The 22,324-nt window shown below is 36.5% G+C and overlaps 1 pseudogene; it reads right to left on the bottom strand.

Annotated features, from left to right (window-relative positions):
* Positions 1-10,910: 10,910 nt before the first annotated feature.
* Positions 10,911-11,664, bottom strand: LOC137765865 (phosphomannomutase 2-like; annotated as a pseudogene).
* Positions 11,665-22,324: the final 10,660 nt, after the last annotated feature.

Raw genomic sequence — 22,324 nt, 5'->3', positions numbered from 1 at the left:
TTTAATTGATAGATATCAATGTGAATAATATTAAAGATGTGTTATTGAAACAGAGCAGGACCCTATGGCCCTTGCCCCACCATGTCCTCAGCCCGCCTTTTGTCTGTGGAAAAACTTTACCCAAAGAATAAGTTTAATCAGACAAGTGAGAAAATGCAGAAACAAAGGAAAACAGTCAGAGACCAAATAACAACAGTTTAGTCATTGAGCATAGTCAAGGACCTTTAGTTCCTCCTCAAAGGCTACAAATAATATTCTGAGCCATATCCTGTGAGCTGTCTTATAGATACTGAAACCCCCAGCAGGTGGAAGAAGTCAACTATGTGATGACCAGGCTGTAGCCATGACATAAGCTGCCACAATTCTGAGAACTGGCCTCAAAGAAATGGAAACAAACCGACCCGGGAACTGAAGATTAACTGTACTTGAAACAATCAAATTGACGCTGGTCAGACCACCGACGATCAATTTCAAGGTGACTGTCAGAGCTGAGTGTATTGTTTCTGCCTGTAGCCCCCTCCCTCTGTCTATAAAAGCTCTTGCCCCCTGATTGTCAGGGGAGGGGGGGAGTTGGCCTCTGGACAGGCGTCCACCCTCCCCCTGGTTGCTGGCATCCAAAATAAAGAAAACTTTCCTTTCCACCAACCTGGCCTCTTTATTAGCTTTTGAGTGGTAAGCAGCCGGACCCCACTTTCGGTTACATTATTATTTCTATTTAAAAACAATATGTTTGGTATCTATGCTTAGATATACATAGATTCTCTCTGGAAACACGTTTTAAAAGTACTATAGCAGTGAATGCCTCTGGGGAAGGAACTAGATGACTGTGATAGAAATGTCAGACTGAGAATTATTTGTCATGTTCTGTCTTTGAGCGCCTTTTATACTTTGTAGCATGGGCATATATTACCTATTCAAAACAAATAATAACACGTAATTGTAAAAAGGCAGCCAAACCTGTTAAATTATTTGCAGGGAAAAAATATATATAACAACAACTGAATACCCATACTGTTGCTTTTGACAGGCATTTTTCTGCAATATAACGGATGATGCTAAATAATTCCATCAAACATGTTAATACCTTTGTTACCAAAAGCTCGACCTCTCTGTACACTGGTGCCAAATCAAATCTCGGAGACAGAGTTTTAGGTGAAGTAGGAAAGGATAGCTTTATTACTTTGTCAGGCAAAGGGAGACACACCAGGGGCTTCTGCCTCGAAAAACTATGTGTCCCAACCCCAAAGGATTTGATGAGGGTTTTTTTTTTTTTTTTAATAAATTTATTTATTTATTTATTTTTGGCTGTGTTGGGTCTTCGTTTCTGTGCGAGGGCTTCCTTTAATTGCGGTGAGCGGGGGCCACTCTTCATCCCCGTGCGCGGGCCTCTCACTATCGCGGCCTCTCTTGTTGCGGAGCACAGGCTCCAGACGCGCAGGCTCAGTAGTTGTGGCTCACGGGCCCAGTTGGCTCACGGGCCCAGTTGCTCCGTGGCATGTGGGATCTTCCCAGACCAGGGCTCGAACCCGTGTCCCCTGCATTGGCAGGCAGATTCTCAACCACTGCGCCACCGGGGAAGCCCTGATGAGGGGTTTTATAACAATAATTCGAAGGTGAAGTCTCTGACAAGATTAGGGTGTGTGTAGGGCCTGCACTCCTTTAATCTCATCTCAGGTGGCCTTTGGTCTCCTAATCTTGAGCTTCTCTGGTCCCTTCATTCTTGCCTCAGGTGGTTTCTTGGCTACTCCCTCCCTTGATTAGTAACCACTTGAATCCACCTTCTGGAACTCAGGGAAGGTCATGAAGGCTGCAGTCTTGCCTATAAGAAATGGGGGACAAAAGGGCATCCGTGCCTGGAAGCCCCACAGGGCTTCACTCGCTTTCACCTTCAACTACTTAGAGCAGTATTTTGCTGCTAACTCATTCTGGAGGATCCATGAAGGCAGTGTTATTCAAAATTATACATTTGGCAAAGAAATTTACTAAAGTCCTTCAATGTCTATGGATAACTGGTAACACCTGCCCTTAACATTTCCAGGCCAAAATGGCTCTTCCACGCTCCACAGTGCAGAACTCTGGGATCTCAACCGAGGCATTGATTCTTTTACAGGAAAAAAATATATATAGCCAATAGGACTCCTTAAATGAAAATACAACTTATAGTCTTTAATTTCCAAAATGAGCACTTACAGTTTGCTTCAATCAGTATCAGAATGTACCTATATCCTGGGTTTTTGGAACAGATGAAATGGATGTGAAGACTTGCCCAAAACCCAGGCCATTTCGCCCCCTTAAAAGATAAAGGAAAAGAAGCATCAAAATTTGAATAACAACCACACACAGAGAGAATTTCTTTGACCTTCTGTTACCCCTATACACTCCCTTCCTCCCTTTTTCTGTTGATAAGATAGGAGGTTAACAAAAAGCAAAAAAGTCATAATACCATGCCCAGGCAGATTCTTTGTCAGATAATCAGGTCTGTTTTCTGATCAAGATAAAGCCACTTTTTCTTAGAATGTTCACCATACTTGCTTCTGCAGTTTCTGAATATAGCAAGTATGACTCTTTATACATAAGATACTATTTTTTGCTACACAGCAAAGCTTTCTCCATCAGGAAACAGTGCATTGATTTCCATTCTGTTGCAAGTTCCTTATTTATGTTTCCAGCTACTCAGAAGGTCTTATTTAGAGGAGCACTGTTATACCGTAAGCCTGGAGGATGACTTAGGCTGAATGGTCACAAATGGCCCCCCAAATCAGTTATCTAAATCTGAGATGAAAATAACAAGAATGAGATCATCACACGGATGTCTGAGGAAGAGCATTCTAGGTTAGTGCAAAGACCCCAAGGCCATAATAAGCTTATTGTGTTTGAGGAAAAGATTAGAATTTAGAAAGAATAGCATGAGCCACAGGAGATGAAGTTGAATCGTGCAGGGTCATATAAGAGCATTAGGACTTTGCATTTTATTATAAATTCAATGGAGAGCTATTAGAACAGTAATAAGTGGAGGAATGACATGATCTGATTTAGATTTTGAAAGCAAAGATTCTTGGGAAAGGTGCCCCAAACAGAAGCAGGGAGACCAATAAGGAGGCTATTAAAATACTGCAGACAAGAAAAGATTATGGCTCGAAAGTTTGGATGAGAAGGTGGAATACGCTTTGAAGGTGAGAACATCAGAGCTTTTTAATGGATTGAATATGGGGCATGAAGAAAAAGGAAGACTTGAGAATGACTCTAAGATTTTTGTTTTGGTTAACTCAGTGTATTATGGTGAGGTGAGATGGGGCAGCTGAGATCAGGAAATTCAAGAAGTGGAACCAGTTCATTAGTTGAGGGTGTAAATCAAGTGTTCTTTCTGACATACAATCCACACTGCCTATGTTTAAATAAACCTCATAATCCTTAGGAAAAATTATTAGTTCTTCATTTCTGATCCAAGAGGATCTCTGGAACCACGTCTCTAGTTAATCCTAACAAACATAAGTAAATCCCATTTTCCAAAACAAACCTACCCTTCCATTTCCCTTTGTCCAAACTATCTACATCTGCACACTTTCCTAAAGAAGTATTACACATCCTATAAGTCCCGAGTATATATATCAGTTTCTTTCTATTGCTTTTCTTGACCCTTATCAGGCACAACTGCCACTCCCCCACAAGTATCACTTCATTTTATTCTTTCTTTTTAGGAGAAGGTATCACACTAACATTTTCATCAACTCTACCATGCGTTCCTCAAGGGTGAGTCTGCCTCTAATTTGTACTAAGATTCCTAGAAACTTGCCCAGTGCATAAATTCTCACTACAGACAAATTTTCTTACATTCTCATGCTGAAAAACAGCTCACAAGTAGTATTTTAGACCCACCCACATACATAAATAGCAATCATTCTCTCAAGGTACATCTTCGAGTACATAGGACCAAGGAATGTTTGGAAAATCAAAGGTTTAATTTAAAAACTAATAGCAAATATATGATTTTTTTGTTAAAGAAAACCTCACTTTAAATGTACTTTTATTTCTGTTGTAGAAACATTCCATTTTGTATTAGGAAGAAAAAATACTATCTTCAAGTTTCTCAGTTCCCACTCGTTTGTTGGTAGTAAGTATTGCATGAAGGAACACATTATTTCTATATTAAACTTGCACATTTGTAATTAAACCAAAATGGTTTCCTTGCAAGTCGCAGATTTAGGTCAAGAATCTGACAGTGATTCAGGGGCTAAGAGGCAATGAAAGCAGTGAGTCTGGCTCAACTGTGGGCCTCAGTGCAGAAAAGGATGAGTGCCAGCTGAATGAGTATGTGCTCTTCCTCTGCTTCTTTTTACAACTGTGCGGGGACTGCCAAGATCTGTATATTGCTGGCAGGCAAGCAGAGCCAATCCAAGCACCTGTGTTGCAAAATTCAGCAACTGTGCAATTGCTATTACCCATCCATCTGTGAGGAGGGTATTTGCCACATGTCAGTTGACTCACATAAAGGGAATTGGAAGGGAAATTCCATCAGATACGGAGGACAGCAAAATTAATCGATCATGTTTTCTTCTTTTTGATTGAAAAAATATAGCAAACATGGATGGGAAGTGAGAATTATACAAACGATTTGAACAGATTAGTAAAGGCTGTTTCGTGACAAATGGAAAAACTTTAATTCAAAGAGAAAACATAAATAATATTGTATCATTTGAGGAACAAAGATTTTACTGTTTTTAGTGATGCATTACCAGAGTCACTAGTCCAGTATAGAGATAAAAGAATGATGTCATCCCAAAGACTCTAAAACATCAAGTGAGGTTCATTATCTTAGATTCTTAAATAACAAAATCTCAATTACTGAGAATCAAAAAATTCAGACTTTGTGGTGCCATAACTTGTCTAAGCTGAAGTTGGGCTGCATTATCAATGAAAATGGGCTTAATAAAAATATCAATAATTTAAAAACTACTTATGGGGAAAATATTGAAACCTCTTTTAAGTACAGACATTTTTAGCATATTTTAGTCTGTGAATATGCTAATAATATGCAAATTTAAAGTAGCATACTAATAGCAATTCTCACTTAGATTTACTGAGCATGTGATGTGCAGTGGAGGAAGTGCTACAAGTATCTTATTTTACTTCCTTTGAAGCTGTTAAGGTTCTAGAACTGGGGCTCAAGGTAGTTACCTGTCTTAACCATTCAACAAAATGACCTGTTTAATATTTTTTAAAATAAGTTTTACTCCTTTTATATTATTTTTGTGGCATAATTCTATTGTTTTAAAATAAGTTTTACTCCCTTTATATTATTTTTGTGGCATAATTCATAGTGGTGCCTATTAGGCAGTACTTGATAAACATCTCAGTACTTAAGTTATTGAGACAGTACAATCCAATAATATTGTATTATGAATTACATGTAGAATTACATGAAATACTGTACTAGCTGAGAAAATCAATAGAACATAAAATACCCATGGACTAGGTCAATGAGAAAGGATTGAAGGATAAAAACAAATATTTGTCATGACAAGTTTCAGGTGGGAAATGATAAATTCGGATTTTAAAAAAGCAGGGTTTCTAGCCAGATCTATTAAATGGCAAAGATAATACATGCCTACCATATATTTGCTTTAGTCTCTCCAACCTTTAAAAGGGCATTTATTAAAACAAATTCTAGAAGAACATACACCAAATATCTCTGAGCAGTGAGTATACAGATAATTTATATTTTCAGATTTTGCTCTTTTGTATTTAAAAATGCATAACTCTTCATTGTGTAATTAAAAACTTGAAAGGAATGTTTAAGATGACCCACTGTAATCAGTGAGAAAGGTACACGTTGAACTTAGAAACTCCAAAGGCAAATGAGTTTAAAGCAATGTAAAATACTATCTAAAGTAGTAGGCATAGAGATTGTTCTAGATTCTCAAGTGTATAGAAATACTAATTGAGAATGCATTATGTGAGGAAGTGCTGATTCATTTAGTTTTTATTTTTTTCCAATATTTCATTGGGATAATTTTCAAACATACAAAAAAGTTGAAAGAATTTTTCTGTAAAAATTCATATATATATACTATGTCAGTGCTGCAATTAACATTTCACTATATTTGCTTTATCACAGACCTATTTGTCTATATTCATCTACACATCCCTCTAACCATTGATTCATGTATATTATTTTTTGATGCATTTCAAACAAAGTTACAGACATCAGTATGGTCCCACAAATACCTCAACGGGCATATTATTAACCAGAGTTCAATATTTGTTTCTAGTGCTTTTTGGTTATTGCTGTTGAGGTAAAATTTATATACCTTAAATGCATAAACCCTCAGTATCCTTTCAATGAATTCTGACAAATGCATCTAGATACTAATTTTAAAAGAGCATGGATTCATATTAAGCTCATCTTCTTATCGTTATTTTCTCAATAGCTTCCCAGGTTGGTGGGTTGAGGGCAACAAATGAAAATCAAACATTGTTTTTATGGATGAGGGAATTTTTTAGACACATGATATCTTGTCAATCTGGCCCTATTACTATATTTTCTGGCTTGACTAGTGATAACTTTTCAGATTGGAATAGTGAGACCTCTTTCTCTGGACACAGTAGCAGGACCCATTGTGGTTAGACTAGGAGAGGTACTGACACAAACCAGACCAAATAGTTCCTTAGCAAGGCATCCAGACATTTAACCTTTATCATGGCATCCCTCCACAATAGGGATTCTAAACTTGAAAGCTAACAGAAGCCATTTTCAGGTATGAGAAGAGGTTGTTCAGCAGCAAGACTGAACAAGGAAACAGCCCAAAGTGACCATTAACGAGAAAGCTCTAATGGCAGTCATACTGGTGGTTCCAGTTCTTTTCCTGAGGTCTGGCCACATGAGGCCCCTGTGACCTGTGAATTACCCTTATATTCTATTCTGCTAATAAATTTTCCTTTTTGATGAAGCAAGTCCCAATGGGCTTGTTATTTGCCAGTAAGAGTTATAATTATTCTATTAACTATAGGTAGATGATCCTGAACAGAAACCTCTTTATACCCACATTAGAGTTACATGACAATTTATTAAATGTAGACCTCAACTATTTTCTAACTATACTCTTTCATGTAATTAATACTGAATGTATTCCCTCCTTAATAAATAACGCTATAGAATGATGTGCTTCTTTTTAAAACAAGGGATGCCTTCTTGTACTCTTAGAAGTAGCTGAGAGACCAAAAGGATTAAGAAGTACTGAAGAACCATCTCATCTTCATTTAAATTACTATCCATTTTATCTTCTCCACCCTGTTTCTATAAAACATTAATAAGGCTGTAAGTCTAAGCTCTTATGTCAATGTAACTGTGTGTAGCTTTTGGACTCTCCAAGAGATTGACTCCAAATATGGTATTTTCTTGCTACAAGTAATGTGTATATGAGAGGCAATACCTCATCTCTGCAAGCTCTAATTCCATAATAATTTATTCCAAGGCCTTGGCAGCTAATGCTTCACTCACTATTAATAGAAAACTGTGCAAGTGGCGTAGGTGGTATTTTCAGTTTAGTGATGCTGTAGTTAATTTCTTTAATTTATAAAGTATTTATAAATCTCATCTTTGCAAAGCTGCTGAAACTGTGTAGGCAGAAACCAGTTATCTCCTTATCTCACAGCCTTCCAAATTGTATCCTCTCCTAGAGCCTACATAATCACTTGCACTCCTCTCACTAAATCTGTGTGACCCCATCTGTTACTTTGTATCTTGTGAAATAGCTGATTATTTACATGGCTCATGACTAAGGATTATTTTGTTATTCCAGTTACTCTAGAGCAGGTTTTGTTGCAGAGGGCTTGGTACAATTCAGATTCCTGGGCTTTATGTCAGCCCAGTAAAAATCTCTATTTCACCTTTTACCTTTGTGAATTCTCCTCAGTTATATTTGGTAATACCCTGTGCCCGCAAAGCCTCCTTTATCTCATACTAGTAAAACCATATCAGCTTTTCATCACTCTCAGTGTTTGCCTGGTATGTCTTTTCTCATCTTTTTACTTTCCTATGTTACAGTAAAACTCCATTTATGTTTTGTGAAGTTTGAATTTCATATCATTTTTCATTTATCACATAATATTTTCTCCTTCTGATTTTTTTTTTTTTTTCATTTACAATGTAAACACCATTCCTAGGTTGAGGGCCATGCATAAACAAGCAGTGCACCAAATTTAGCCCATGGGGCAGCATTTGCTAATCCCTGCTCTACAATATAAAATAAACTTAATCCAATTTAAAATGCTGGATTCAATATTTATAGTTCATTTTTATTTGCTCAATTGGTATTTACTGATTATCCAAATTGGGAAAAGTGCTGCAAAATTGCAAAGGTAAATGAACAACTCAGGCAGGACTCTGTAATTCCAAAAGGGGAAATAACACATTTAAATGTGTAGAAAATCCAATATTAAATGTGGTAAGTGACAAAAGGGCATTATGGAAAATACTGGGCATTGATTTGAGGTTTTGTTGAGAAAGAATTTACATACAATAAAAAGCACAGGTGTATGGACTGAAGAGTTTGACAAATGTGTACTGCTGTGAAACCACCATCCCGATCAAGAAAGAAAGTATCTTCATCACCCTGAGAAAATATAATTTGTCCTTTTCGAATCAAACCCTCACCAAGATCAACCATTAATGGGATTTGCCTCAGATTAGATTAGTATTTTGTGTTCTAGGAAAGTATGTAAGTAAAATCCTACAGTATGCTCAACAATAATGATGGATTTCTCTAGTTTTCTCTTTAGTTCTGACAGTTATTATTTATGTTTTGTTGAGCTCTGTTATTAGGTACATACAATTTAATATTTTTAGATACTCTTGTTAAATTGACTCTCTTACCATTATGAATATTCATTACCTGGAAATACCCCATGTCCTGAAGTCTACTTTATCTGATATAAGTATAGGCATGTCAGTTTTAGTTTGCTGTGTTTACATAGTATAACTTTTCCAATGTTTTTACTTTCAACTTTCCTGTGTTTAAAATTCATCTCTTGTATACTGCATATAGACAGAGTTTTGCTTATTTATCCAGTTTAACAATCTCTGACTCTTAATAGGAGCATTATGTCCACTTATATTTAGTATAATTATTGATATTTGGGGGTTTAATTGTACCTTCTTGCTATTTGTCCTATTTTTTATCATCTGTTCTTTGTCCTTTGTTTAGCCTTCACTGCCTTTTTATTTTGTTTTGCCTTGTTTTTTAGGAAACAATAAAATCACTTTAATTTGCTGCTTTTCACTTTGAAAGGTCATTGCAGTATCATTTGCAAAATTCTACTAGGAAAGATACCACTGGATGGTCATGCCTGGGAATCACTGAGAAACGACAGTCCTGTGTGTAGTAAATGGAGTGGTTGAGCCGGGCAGACTTCATAGGCCAGCATTTCTTCTTTTGTTCTCCCAACCCAATCCTGAGCTAAGAGAAGACTGAGCAGCCAGAAGGTTTGGAGGGAACCAGGTTTATCTGATGCAAGCAACTGTTTGGGGGCTGGGAGGCAGGGGATGCAGAGCACAGGGCTCCTCCTGGCCCAGGATTCAGGTAGGTGACCCCCAGCAGAGGCCACGCTGTAGACTGAAGCTGGCCCCAGCACCTATCTGTGCAGGGTTTGGGGGTCTCAACGTTGCCAAATACTGAAAAGTGACGTGTGAACAATTACCTTGGGAGCTCTCTTCAGCTGTGTTCTGAACTAGGGCCTTGAGCTGCCTCCAGTTTCACAAAGAACTTGCAGAATGTGGAAGGGAGGAGAGAGGGTCCCAACCACAGCTGCTCTCACCCCTTAAGTCAAAGTCTAAGTGAGGGCCTGGGTGGACAACTTCTATTAAAAAGTCTGCAGAGAGGTAAAGTGCAGCTCCTATTCCTATGAATAATCTAAGCTCTTACCTGAGAAACTAGAGGCAAATAATGCCTTTGGGAAGCCAGTCAGGTCCAATAAGAAGATACTTTGAGTAAAATTTAACATCCCAAGTTAGTTTCTCCAGACCTGGGATCAGAACCTACATCCAAGGGAAGGACTGTTCGGCTGATGCCAGTTCTCTAACCAGGGGTTGTTGGTTTCTATTTCCTCCCATCTCCATGGTTACCGAGAACCAGCCAGGGTATTCAAGGTGTAGTGAATACAGAGCTGATCTGCCTTCTGGGAGAGCTGAGTGCAAACTACTTGGGGTCAGTGGTCACTTGGCCTGTCATCTGTCGGCAGCCCGTACTGAGGTCTGCATCAGGAAGCAGGATTGGAAAAGAAAGATTGTACAGAGTCATTTAACTGAATACCACCACAGTGATCACATTCTTCTCAGTTTCAAAGCCCCATCAAGCTGACGCTCAGGAGGGAGCTTCATTTCAGAAAGTGTTTTCTAGACTTTTGTCCCAGGGTCGAATCATTGTAATTGTCCTGTCCTTTCTTACTCATCACAAATCCCCCTTTCTGTTATTGATGCAGAGGGTTCGAACATAAATATCTGTTACATTTATCATAGGACCCATGAAGAGGGAGGGGCCCGGCACATTTGTTCTTTCTCTATCTTTCTAGATTGATAGGAAGTTTCCCCAAAGCCCAGGCATACTGTGATTGCAAATATGGAGTTGAGGGATAAAGTCTACTGGTGGGGTTATTCCTTTGCTCCATTCTTGACAAGTCTTTTCTTCTCTCTTTTGGCATTGGAGGTGGAAGGCCTCACGTGTTTGGGGATAGAGGGAGGTTTCTCTGCTGCATGAGGATATCACTGTCAGTACCCTATGAGATGACTGAACCCTGCGGAGAGCCTGGCCTGGGCTGGGTAGTGTGGGCATATGAAGGGGAGACCTTGGGTTTGGCCACCGAATGACCCTGTCAGGCTCATTAGCTCCCTCTTCTTCCCACAGGGAAAATGACCATTAGTACAAGAGCTCTTCACAGATCTTGCCTGTGTCCTCAGGCACAGACTCGTGTGGCCTGCAGTTCCCAGGTCTGTGAAGATCTCATGGTCGTTCCCACCTGCCACAGTTTTGTCTCCAAAGAGAGAAATGGTCTTATAATCATGATTTTCCACATGTCCCAGGCAATACCTCTTGCTTTATCCATCCCGAAAGACCTCAAAGCTGATCTGGCCTCCTACAGAAAATGTGAGGCCTTTATTTGCAAATGCTTTCCACAGATCTGCTACACATTTTTGTCTTACATTTTCTTTCTTTATAATGTGTATAGAACTCCATGTGTTCTTTGGGGCTGCAGCTTCTTTCAATAGAGGATGAATTCACATCCCAGTTAGAATTTCAATGAAAGCACTCCTTCTTCAGGAGTTTGGTTTCTACAATGTAGCTCAGACAGTCATTGATTAAATCTTGGATTAGGGCCTTATTCAAGGTGACCTTGAATATTCTGTTTAATTAAGAGTTGCCCATCTTTGTACGCTACCAAGCCATTTCCTGGAAACACACAATCATATTTTTTTAATCATGTCATTTCCCAGTTCACCTGCACTTTATCGAAATTTAACCCGCCTACGACTCAGATTTTGATCTTCTGCCTCAATTTTTGTAGAATGCCATTTATTTCTTCAGTAATTTTCTGCTGAGGGGCCAGCAGGGTCCAGTCCACACCAAGGAGGCAGAACACTGGGCCACGAGCCCTCAAGTCCCTAGTTTCCATCCCTTCCCCTACTTTTTGTTAAAATAATGAAAATAATTGACTGTTTTTAGTATTCTATTTGATCTCCTACATAGAATTTTATTATTCACTGTTTCAATTAGTTTTATAGTGGTTATTTTAGGGATTACAATATGCTTCCTTAACTTTTCACCTACCTTGAATTAATATCATACCACTTCATATAAGGCAAGAATTATTTCCAGTCTCATTTTCTTCAGCTGGATTCACTTCCTGTGGTGGCCCTTGCAACTCTGCTCTGTTAGTCCTAGATTCTCTCTGGTTTTGTTTTTCTGAAAGTTTATTTTGTCTTCCTTTTTGAAGAATACCCTCACTGTATATAAAATTCTAGGTAAACATACAGTTTTTTTCTGTATTTCTAACATTGTACTGCGTACAGAAAGCTTTCAAAGATAGTACAAAGAATTTTTATATATCCTTCACCCAGATTCCCCAAAGGTTAACATTTTACCATATGTGCTTTATCTGCTATATGTACCTGTTTCTTTTTCTCGGAACCATTTGAGAGTAAGTTACAGACATGATGACCCTCTGTCCACTAATATTAGCTTAATTTGCATTTCTTAAAAATAAGGGTAAATGTACTTTGTTTTCTTTTTTTAAATATTTTTTAATAATTTTTCCTTTTTTTTAATTTATTTTTTTATACAGAAGGTTCTTAAAGTCATCAACTTTATACACATCAGTGTATACATGTGAATCCCAATCGCCCAATTCATCACACCACCCCCCCACCACCCCTCTGCTTTCCCCCCTTGGTGTCCATACATTTGTTCTCTATATCTGTGTCTCAAATTCTGCCCTACAAACCAGTTCATCTGTACCATTTTTCTAGGTTCCACATATATGCTTTAATATACGATATTTGTTTTTCTATTTCTGATTTACTTCACTATGTATGACAGTCTCTAGATCCATCCACGTCTCTACAAATGACCCAATTTCATTCCTTTTTAAGGCTGAGTAATATTACATTGTATATATGTACCACATCTTCTTTATCTATTCATCTGTCAATGGGCATTTAGGTTGCTTCCATTGTAAATGGCTATTTACAAAAGTAAATAGTACTGGAATGAACATTGGGGTGCATGGGTCTTTTTGAATTATGGTTTTCTCTGGGTATATGCCCAGTAGTGGGATTGCTGGATCATATGGTAATTCCATTTATAGTTGTTTAAAAAACTTCCACACTGTTCTCCATAATGGCTGTATCAATTTACATTCCCACCAACAGTGCAAGAGGGTTCCCTTTTCTCCACGTCCTCTCCAGCATTTGTTGTTTGTAGATTTTCTGATGATGCCCATTCTAACTGGTGTGAGGTGATACCTCACTGTACTTTTGATTTGCATTTCTCTAATAATTAGTGATGTTGAGCATCTTTTCATGTGCTTCTTGGCCATCTGTATGTCTTCTTTGGAGAAATGTCTATTTAGCCCTTCTGCCTATTTTTGGATTGGTTGTTTGTTTTTTTTAATATTGAGCTGCATGAGTTGTTTATATATTTTGGAGATTAACCCTTGGTCTGTTGATTCGTTTGCAAATATTTTCTCCCATTCTGAGGGTTGTCTTCTTGTCTTGTTTATGGTTTCCTTTGCTGTGCAAAAGCTTTGAAGTTTCATTAGGTCCCATTTGTTTATTTTTGTTTTTATTTCCATTACTCTAGGAGGTGGATCAAAAAAGATCTTGCTGTGATTTATGTCAAAGAGTGTTCTTCCTATGTTTTCCTCTAAGAGTTTTATAGTGTCCAGTCTTACATTTAGGTCTCTAATCCATTTTGAATTTATTTTTGTGTATGGTGTTAGGGAGTGTTCTAATTTCATTCTTTTACATGTAGCTGTCCAGTTTTCCCAGCACCGCTTATTGAAGAGGCTGTCTTTTCTCCATTGTATATCCTTGCCTCCTTTGTCATAGACTAGTTGACCATAGGTGCATGAGTTTATCTCTGGGCTTTCTATCTTGTTCCATTGATCTATGTTTCTGTTTTTGGGCCAGTACCATATTGTCTTGATTACTGTAGCATTGTAGTATAGTCTGAAGTCAGGAAGTCTGATTCCTCCAGCTCAATTTTTTTCCCTCAAGACTGCTTTGGCTATTCAGGGTCTTTTGTGTCTCCATACAAATTTTAAGATTTTTTGTTCTACTTCTGTAAAAAATGCCCTTGGTAATTTGATAGAGATTGCATTGAATCTGTAGATTGCTTTGGGTAGTATAGTCATTTTCACAATATTGATTCTTCCAATCCAAGAACATGGTATATCTCTCCATCTGTTGGTATCATCTTTAATTTCTTTCACCAGTGTCTTATAGTTTTCTGCATACAGGTGTTTTGTCTCCCTAGGTAGATTTATTCCTAGGTATTTTATTCTTTTTGTTGCAATGGTAAATGGGAGTGTTTCCTTAATTTCTCTTTCAGATTTTTCATCATTAGTGTATAGGAATGCAAGAGATTTCTGTGCATTAATTTTGTATCCTGCAACTTTACCAAATTCATTGATTAGCTCTAGTAGTTTTCTGGTGACATCTTTAGGATTCTCTATGTATAGGTATCATGTCATCTGCAAACACTGACAGTTTTACTTCTTCTTTTCCAATTTGTATTCCTTTTCTTTCTTTTCCTTCTCTGATTGTCGTGGCTAGGACTTCCAAAACTATGTTGAATAATAGTGGTGAGAGTGGACATCCTTGTCTTGTTCCTGATCTTAGAGGAAATGCTTTCAGTTTTTCACCATTGAGAATGATGTTTGCTGTGGGTTTGTCGTATATGGCCTTTATTATGTTGAGGTAGGTTCCCTCTATGCCTGCTTTCTGGAGGGTTTTTATCATAAATGGGTGTTGAATTTTGTCGAAAGCTTTCTCAGCACCTACTGAGATGATCATATGTTTTTTATTCGTCAGTTTGTTAATATGGTGTATCACATTGATTGATTTGCGTATATTGAAGAATCCTTGCATCCCTGGGATAAATCCCACTTGATCATGGTGTGTGAAACTTTTAATGTGTTGTTGGATTCTGTTTGCTAGTATCTTGCTGACGATTTTTGCATCTATATTCATCAGTGATATTGGTCTGTAATTTTCTTTTTTTGTAGTATCTTTGTCTGGTTTTGGTATCAGGGTAATGGTGGCCTCATAGAATGCGTTTGGGAGTGTTCCTTCCTCCGCAATTTACTGGAAGAGTTTGAGAAGGATGGGTGTTAGTTCTTCTCTAAATGTTTGATAGAATTCACCTGTGAAGCCATCTGGTCCTGGACTTTTGTTTGTTGGAAGCTCTTTAATCGCAGTTTCAATTTCATTATTTGTTATTGGCCTGTTCATATTTTCTATTTCTTCCTGGTTCAGTCTTGGAAGGTTTACCTTTCTAAGAATTTGTCCGTTTCTTCCAGGTTGTCCATTTTATTGGCATAGACTTTCTTTCAGTAGTCTCTTAGGATGCTTTTTTATTTCTGCGGTGTCTGTTGTAACTTTTCCTTTTTCATTTCTAATTTTATTGATTTGAGTCCTCTCTCTTTCTCTTGATGAGTTTGTCTAAAGGTTTATCAATTTTATCTTCTCAAAGAACCAGCTTTTAGTTTTATTGATCTTTGCTATTGTTTTCTCTGTTTCTATTTCATTTATTCCTGCTCCGATCTTTATGATTTCTTTCCTTCTGCTAACTTTGGGTTTTGTTTTTTCTTTTTTCTCTAGTTCCTTTAGGTGTAAGGTTAGATTGTTTATTTGAGAGTTTTCTTGTTTCTTGAGGTAGGCTTGTATAGCTCTAAACTTCCCTCTTAGAACTGCTTTTGCTGCATGCCATAGGTTGTGGATCATCGTGTTTTCATTGTCATTTGTCTCTAGATATTTTTTGATTTCCTCTTTGATTTCTTCAGGGATCTCTTGGTTATTTAGTAATGTATTGTTTAGCCTCCATGTGTTTGTGTTTTTTACCTGTTTTTGCCTGTAATTCATTTCTAATCTCATAGTGTTGTGGTTAGAAAAGATGCTTGATATGATTTCAATTTTCTTAAATTTACTGAGGCTTGACTTGTGAGCCAAAATGTGATCTATCCTGGAGAATGTTCCATGTGCACTTGAGAAGAAAGTGTATTCTAATGTTTTGGGATGGAATGTCCTATAAATATCAATTAAATCTATCTGGTCTATTGTATCTTTTAAAGCTTCTGTTTCCTTATTTAATTTCATTTTGGATGATCTGTCCATTGGTGTAAGTGAGGTGTTAAAGCCTCCCACTCTTATTGTGTTACTGTAGATTTCCCCTTTTATAGCTGTTAGCAGTTGCCTTATGTATTGAAGTGCTCCTATGTTGGATGCATATATATTTATAATTGTTATATCTTCTTCTTGGATTGATCCCTTAATCATTATGTAATGTCCTTCCTTGTCTCTTGTAACACTCTTTATTTTAAAGTTTATTTTATCTGATACGGTATTGCTACTCCAGCTCTCTTTTGATTTCCATTTGCATGGAATATCTTTTTCCATCCCCTCACTTTCAGTCTGTATGTGTCCCTAGTACTGAAGTGGGTCTCTTATAGACAGCCTATATATGGATCTTGTTTTTGTATCCTTTCAGCGAGCCTGTGTCTTTTGGTTGGAGCATTTAATCCATTCACGTTTAAGGTCATTATCATTATGTATGTTCCTATTACCATTTTCTTAATTGTTTTGGGTTTGTTTTTGTAGGTCCTTTTCTTCTCTTTTGTTTCCCACTTAGAGAAGTTCCTTTAGCATTTGTTGTAGAGCTGGTTTGGTGGTGCTGAATTCTCTTAGCTTTTGCTTGTCTGTAAAGCTTTTGATTTCTCCATCGAATCTGAATGAGATCCTTGCCGGGTAGAATAATCTTGGTTGTAGGTTCTTCCCTTTCATCACTTTAAGTATATCTTGCTGCTCCCTTCTGGCTTGTAGAGTTTCTGCTGAGAAATTAGCTGTTAACCTTATGGGAGTTCCCTTGTATGTTGTTTGTCGTTTTTCCCTTGTTGCTTTCAATAATTTTTCTTTGTCTTTAATTTTTGCCAATTTGATTACTATGTGTCTCAGCATGTTTCTCCTTGGGATTATCCTGTATGAGACTCTCTGTGCTTCCTGGAGTTAGGTGGCTATTTCCTTTCCCATGTTAGGGACGTTTTTGACTATAATCTCTTCAAATATTTTCTCGGGTCCTTTCTTTCTCTCTTCGCCTTCTGGAACCCATATAATGCGAATGTTGTTGCGTTTAATGTTGTCCCAGAGGTCTCTTAGGCTGTCTTCATTTCGTTTCATTCTTTTCTCTTTATTCTGTTTCGCAGCAGTGAATTCCACCATTCTGTCTTCCAGGTCACTTATCCATTCTTCTGCCTCAGTTATTCTGCTATTGATTCCTTCTAGTGTAGTTTTCGTTTCAGTTATTGTGTTGTTCATCTCTGTTTGTTTGTTCTTTAATTCTTCTAGGTCTTTGTTAAACATTTCTTGCATCTTCTCAATCTTTGCCTCCATTCTTTTTCTGAGGTCCTGGATCGTCTTCACTATCATTTTTCTGAATTCTTTTTCTGGAAGGTTGCCTATCTCCACTTCATTTAGTTGTTATTCTGGGGTTTTATCTTGGTCCTTCATCTGGTTCATAGCCCTTTGCCTTTTCATCTTGTCTGTCTTTCTGTCAATGTGGTTTTTGTTCCACAGGCTGCAGGATTGTAATTCTTCTTGCTTCTGCTGTCTGCCCTCTGGCTATCTAAGAGGCTTGAGCAAGTTTCCTGATGGGAGGGCACTTTGTTTTCTTAAGCACTTTAAAGATGTCATTTCATTGCCTTTTGCCCTCCATTACTTCTTCTGAGAAATTAGCTGTCCTGTTTATTGTTCTCTACTTTATGCATTGCTTGCTCTCTCTCTCTCCCTTTTTTCTTTTTTTCTCTCTTTTTTTAACTGGTTGCTTTCAAGATGTTCTCTTTACATCTCATTTTTAGCAGTTTGACCAAACTGAGACCTGGTGTGGTTTTTACTCTATTTGTCCAGCTTGGAAATTCCTTTCTTCTTGGCTCTGTGGATTGATGTTTTTAAAATCTGCTAAAATTTTTATTGAGTGTTAATATTTTTTCTTTCCCATTTTTGCTCTTCCTCCTGGGACAACAATTACATGTATTTTAGACTGTTTTTATCATCCCCTTGTCTTTGTGGCTCTGTTTATTTTTTATTTTTTATTTTTTTTTCTATCTACGCTTCAGATTAGATTGAATACTTTCTATTTACTGGTCTTCAAGTACAATGATTCTTTTCTCTGTATTATTATTATTCCCATCTAATAATTTTATTTCAATTATCATATCTTTTTAGTTCTCAGATTTCTTTTTGGTACTTTTTAAAGAGATTTCAATCTGTCCTAAAATTCCTTATATCTTTACCATTCTATTCATCTTTTACTGTAAATTATTTAACATATTTCTAATAGTAATTTTGAAGACTTTGGCTGCTAATTCTAACAAATGTGCCATCTGACTATCTTTTTCTATTCACTTGCTTTCTCCTTTTATTATGGATTCAATTTTCCTGCCTCTTCACATGTCTAAAATTTTAACTATATATAAAACATTATAGATGATATATTGCAGAAAATCTTAATTTGGTTATCCTCATCAGAAGAATGTTGAATTTTTTCTACCTGGCAGTTAAATTATTGGTGGATCTCTTTATCTTGTGAAGGCTTTTATTTTAGGCTTTGTTAGAGTGAATCTATATTTATTCATTTTTTCCTACAACATCAATGTCACTCTATATTTTGAGAAAGACCTTTACTCCTAAAACATTAACCCATCTGTTTTTCACTGGCATTCTTGAAATGTTTGATATATGAGCTGTTCAGACACCTTTAAAATTGTGACATACTGTCATCATTTTTTTGGCATTTTTTACTTGCCAGTGTAACAAGAATTTCCAGCCTCATCTCTTACTTTCCCTGTCTCATATCTGTAATCAGTCAATGGGAAATTGGAAGTCAGCCATAAGGGGTTTTGTTTCATCTCAGTGATTAATAGTATTTTAAAACAAGGATCTGGATGCTGGGTATCCTTGTGTTCATGATATATCATTATTTCTGGGCCTTTTCAGTGAAAGAAATAGAAAAAAATTTTTTTAATGATTTCAAGCATATTTCCACTTCTGCCCATAAAGCACTGCTCTAAGAACAGCTCTGCTGCTTTAAACAACTATAAAAACATATATATCTACAGGTTTCAGACATTAGAAAACAGCCAGAACAGGACTGTGATCCTTGAGAGAAAGAAAACAAATAAGCCAGCCTTATGCTTGACATGGATTACTTTCTGAGGTCAGTTTCCAGGCTGTGGTGCAGGGAAAGAGAAACCAAACAAAACCAAGTAATCTCAACCAGCTGAAGAGCCAGAAGTTGGGGTGGAAGGAGGTAGAGGAGGCTCAATGTGTCTGAAAGAATATGGGAGAGTAGTTGACAGCACAGAGATAGAGCTTCAGAGGACTACAGAGAGGTTTTCTTGCATATTTACCTTATTACTGGTCTGAACATGAATAAGGTGATATTCCATGAGGTGGCTGGGATAATACCAATCTAACAAATCCTAGAGCTCAAAAATACAAAAGCAGAATTGCATTTTACATTATGGGGCATAAGAGATAGTTCACACATGGATATCACTTTAAAAGTTGGGCCAAATCAGCTGTAAAGACTTCTCTGAACTCACCCTCACAAGGCTTAATGGCTGTCCCAAAAGGATCAAAAAAGTAGCTTACCTACATGCCAGAGAAAAATCCAAAACTTGTTAAAGAAATAAAACAAAATCCATCACCCCACAATGTAAAAATCATAATTTCTAAGATCTAATACAACAATACTAGGTATGCAAATAGGCAGGAAGAAAATATGGTTGCTAATCAGCAGAAAAATGAATCAAAAGAAAGAGATGCAGAAATGACAGAGATGAAGGAATTAGTGGACAGTGTATTAAAATACCTAATATATATGTTCCAAATGCTCAGAATATAAACAAAACTATGAATATGATGAGGAGGGAACTAAGATAGCAAAAAAGACCAAAGCTTCTAAAAAATAAGTCCATAAATCTTTTAGAGGTACAAAACAATATTTGAAATAAATAGTACACTGGTTCATGTTAACAGCAGATTAGATGCCACAGAAGAAAAGATCAGTGTGCTTGAAGACAGTAATAGAATGAAGCACAAAGGGAATAAGGCCTGAAGGTGGAAGAAAAAATATTTTAAGAAATTATGGCCAAGGAATATCCTAATTTGATGAAAACTATGAACCTAAGAATAAAAGAAGTTCAATAAATCCAGTCAGCATAAATATAAAGAAAAGCACATTATAGTCAGAGTTTGAAAATCATTGAAAAAGAAATAAAATCTTTAATTTAAAAATTCAGTACTAATAAAGATACAGTGAAAACTTTTAAGTGTAGATTAATTATGTTGAATCTTTTCTAGGTCAGTTTCCTTGCCAGAAAATAACACAAGGGTCCAGTGTGTAAAAAGGAATTACCAGATCAAAGGATAAGAAGTGAAGGGCTAAAATAAAGAGATGATAACATAGACAACTAATAAAGAGTTATTGACCAATAAATGCCCTGCCTAAGGCAATATCTGTTTTGCTCACTCTATTATTTATATTAATGAGTTTTTAATGCCTTTATATTTTCTTTGTGAGCTTAGACTTGTGAGTAGCTAGACCTTAGAAAACTCTATATACATCTATGATTTAATGACATACTATTTTTAGCATCTCCTGGAGATGCTGCAAAATTAATAATGCCACATATATAATATAAAGATTCTTGTCCTTTGAATTTACTGCCTGAGCAACTTTGCTTTAAAAAAGTATATAAATTATATGGTGACATTTAATGAGATGAGACATTTCCAAAGATATTAACCCTCTAAAATCATTTATGCAGAAAAAGGGGTTTTCTAAATACATTTTAAAGCTTCCTTAGAGCACAGTATTTTTTCTAAAAAAATCTAAGTGCATATACCTTTGAGTATCTATCCATCTATCCATTCATTGATCCATTTACTTTTTTGAGAAGGCTACATCGATTATAAGCGTAATTACTATGCAATTATGGAAACTAATCTGCATTAACTACGAAAACATAAACATGAATATTTCACTTAGCAGTAGTCTAATAATAATCATAAGTCACATTTGCATTATGTTTTATGTTTTACAAAGTGTATTTATACATTTTATTTCATTAGAATTTCACAACCCCATGAGAGGGGAGAGAGCTGACATGACCCCCACTTTAAATATGAGAAATATTACTTACAGAGAAAATGAGATTTTCATAGGCTCAAGTGGCCAGTATTGCACTTGAAATCAGCTATTTTGATTGCTCTTCCAGTGCTCTTTCTAATATAACACAAAATCTCCTTGGAAACAGATGCAAATCTGTATACTGCCCGTACATTGATTATGCTTTCACTGAAAGTAAAAATGGTGTCATATTTATAATTCATTAAATTAAACACACAATTAAATTTAATTACATGTGTGGTTTTTCTATGTGATTAAATCTCTTAACATTGAAGTGTTGTCACGGGAACTAAAAACACAATAGCAATGAACATCGATTTAGATAGTAAATTAGATTTCTATTGCTACATAACCAGTTGCAAATATAGCAGCTTGTAACTACACTCATTTATCATCTCACAGTTTTGGTAGGTCAAAAGTCTGGCATGACATAGGTGAAATCTCAGTTCAGTGTGTTACAAGGCCAAGAGCAAAGTGTCAGCAGGGCTGCAATTCAACCTAAGGCTTGGGGTCTTTTTTCAAGATTAGTAATTATTGGCAGAATTTATTTCCTTCTCATGTTTACCATGTGGTTCCCTCCATCTTCAAGCCAACAATAGGAGGCGGAGTCTTTCTCATGCTTCAAATCTCTCTGATTTACCCTTTATCCACATCTCCCTGACTTGCTTTTCTGCTTTTAAGGGCTCATGTGATTGCATTGTGCCTACCTAGATAATCCCAAATAATCTTTCTATCTTAAACTCAACTGATTAGTAACCTTAATTACAGCTCCAGTGTCTTTTTTGCCATGTAATGTAATGTATTCTTTGATGTAACACTAGGGACAAATGTCATGGGGACAAAATTCTGCCTAATGTAGAGATATTTCCTGATAAGAAAGAGCTATCAAATAAAGTTTTGTCTGTGAATACAGCTCTATCTATTCAAACTTAAGCTTTAAATGATAAAAAGCAAAGTGAGATTAAAATTCATTCAAAAAGTATTTATTTGGTGCTTAATAACACAGTCAAGAAATATATATTTAGCACTTGCTATAGAACAGTACTACTAGAACCAAGACAAAACCATATAATATCTTTTTGTCCCTGGTCTGCAGCATAGTATCTGACAAAGAAATATGTTGGACATATATCTCATAAATAACCATAGCATAAAAAGTTATTATCTCTGACCCCAAACAACTCACAATATATAAAGAGTAATTGACATGCAAATTCCTATGAAAGCAAAAAATTTGCTATAGCAAGAGACCATGATGTATAAAGATAAAAAGGCAAAAGATAAGCCTGGAAATGTAAGCAAGAACCAGACCTTTAAAAGAAAGGTTTGAAAAACTGACTCAAAAAAAGGACCTTGAGGGACTTCCCTGG

This window comes from Eschrichtius robustus, chromosome 6 (assembly GCF_028021215.1).
Source record: "Eschrichtius robustus isolate mEscRob2 chromosome 6, mEscRob2.pri, whole genome shotgun sequence".
NCBI classification, from domain to species: Eukaryota; Metazoa; Chordata; class Mammalia; order Artiodactyla; family Eschrichtiidae; genus Eschrichtius; species Eschrichtius robustus.
This window is presented reverse-complemented; position numbering and strand designations above follow the sequence as displayed.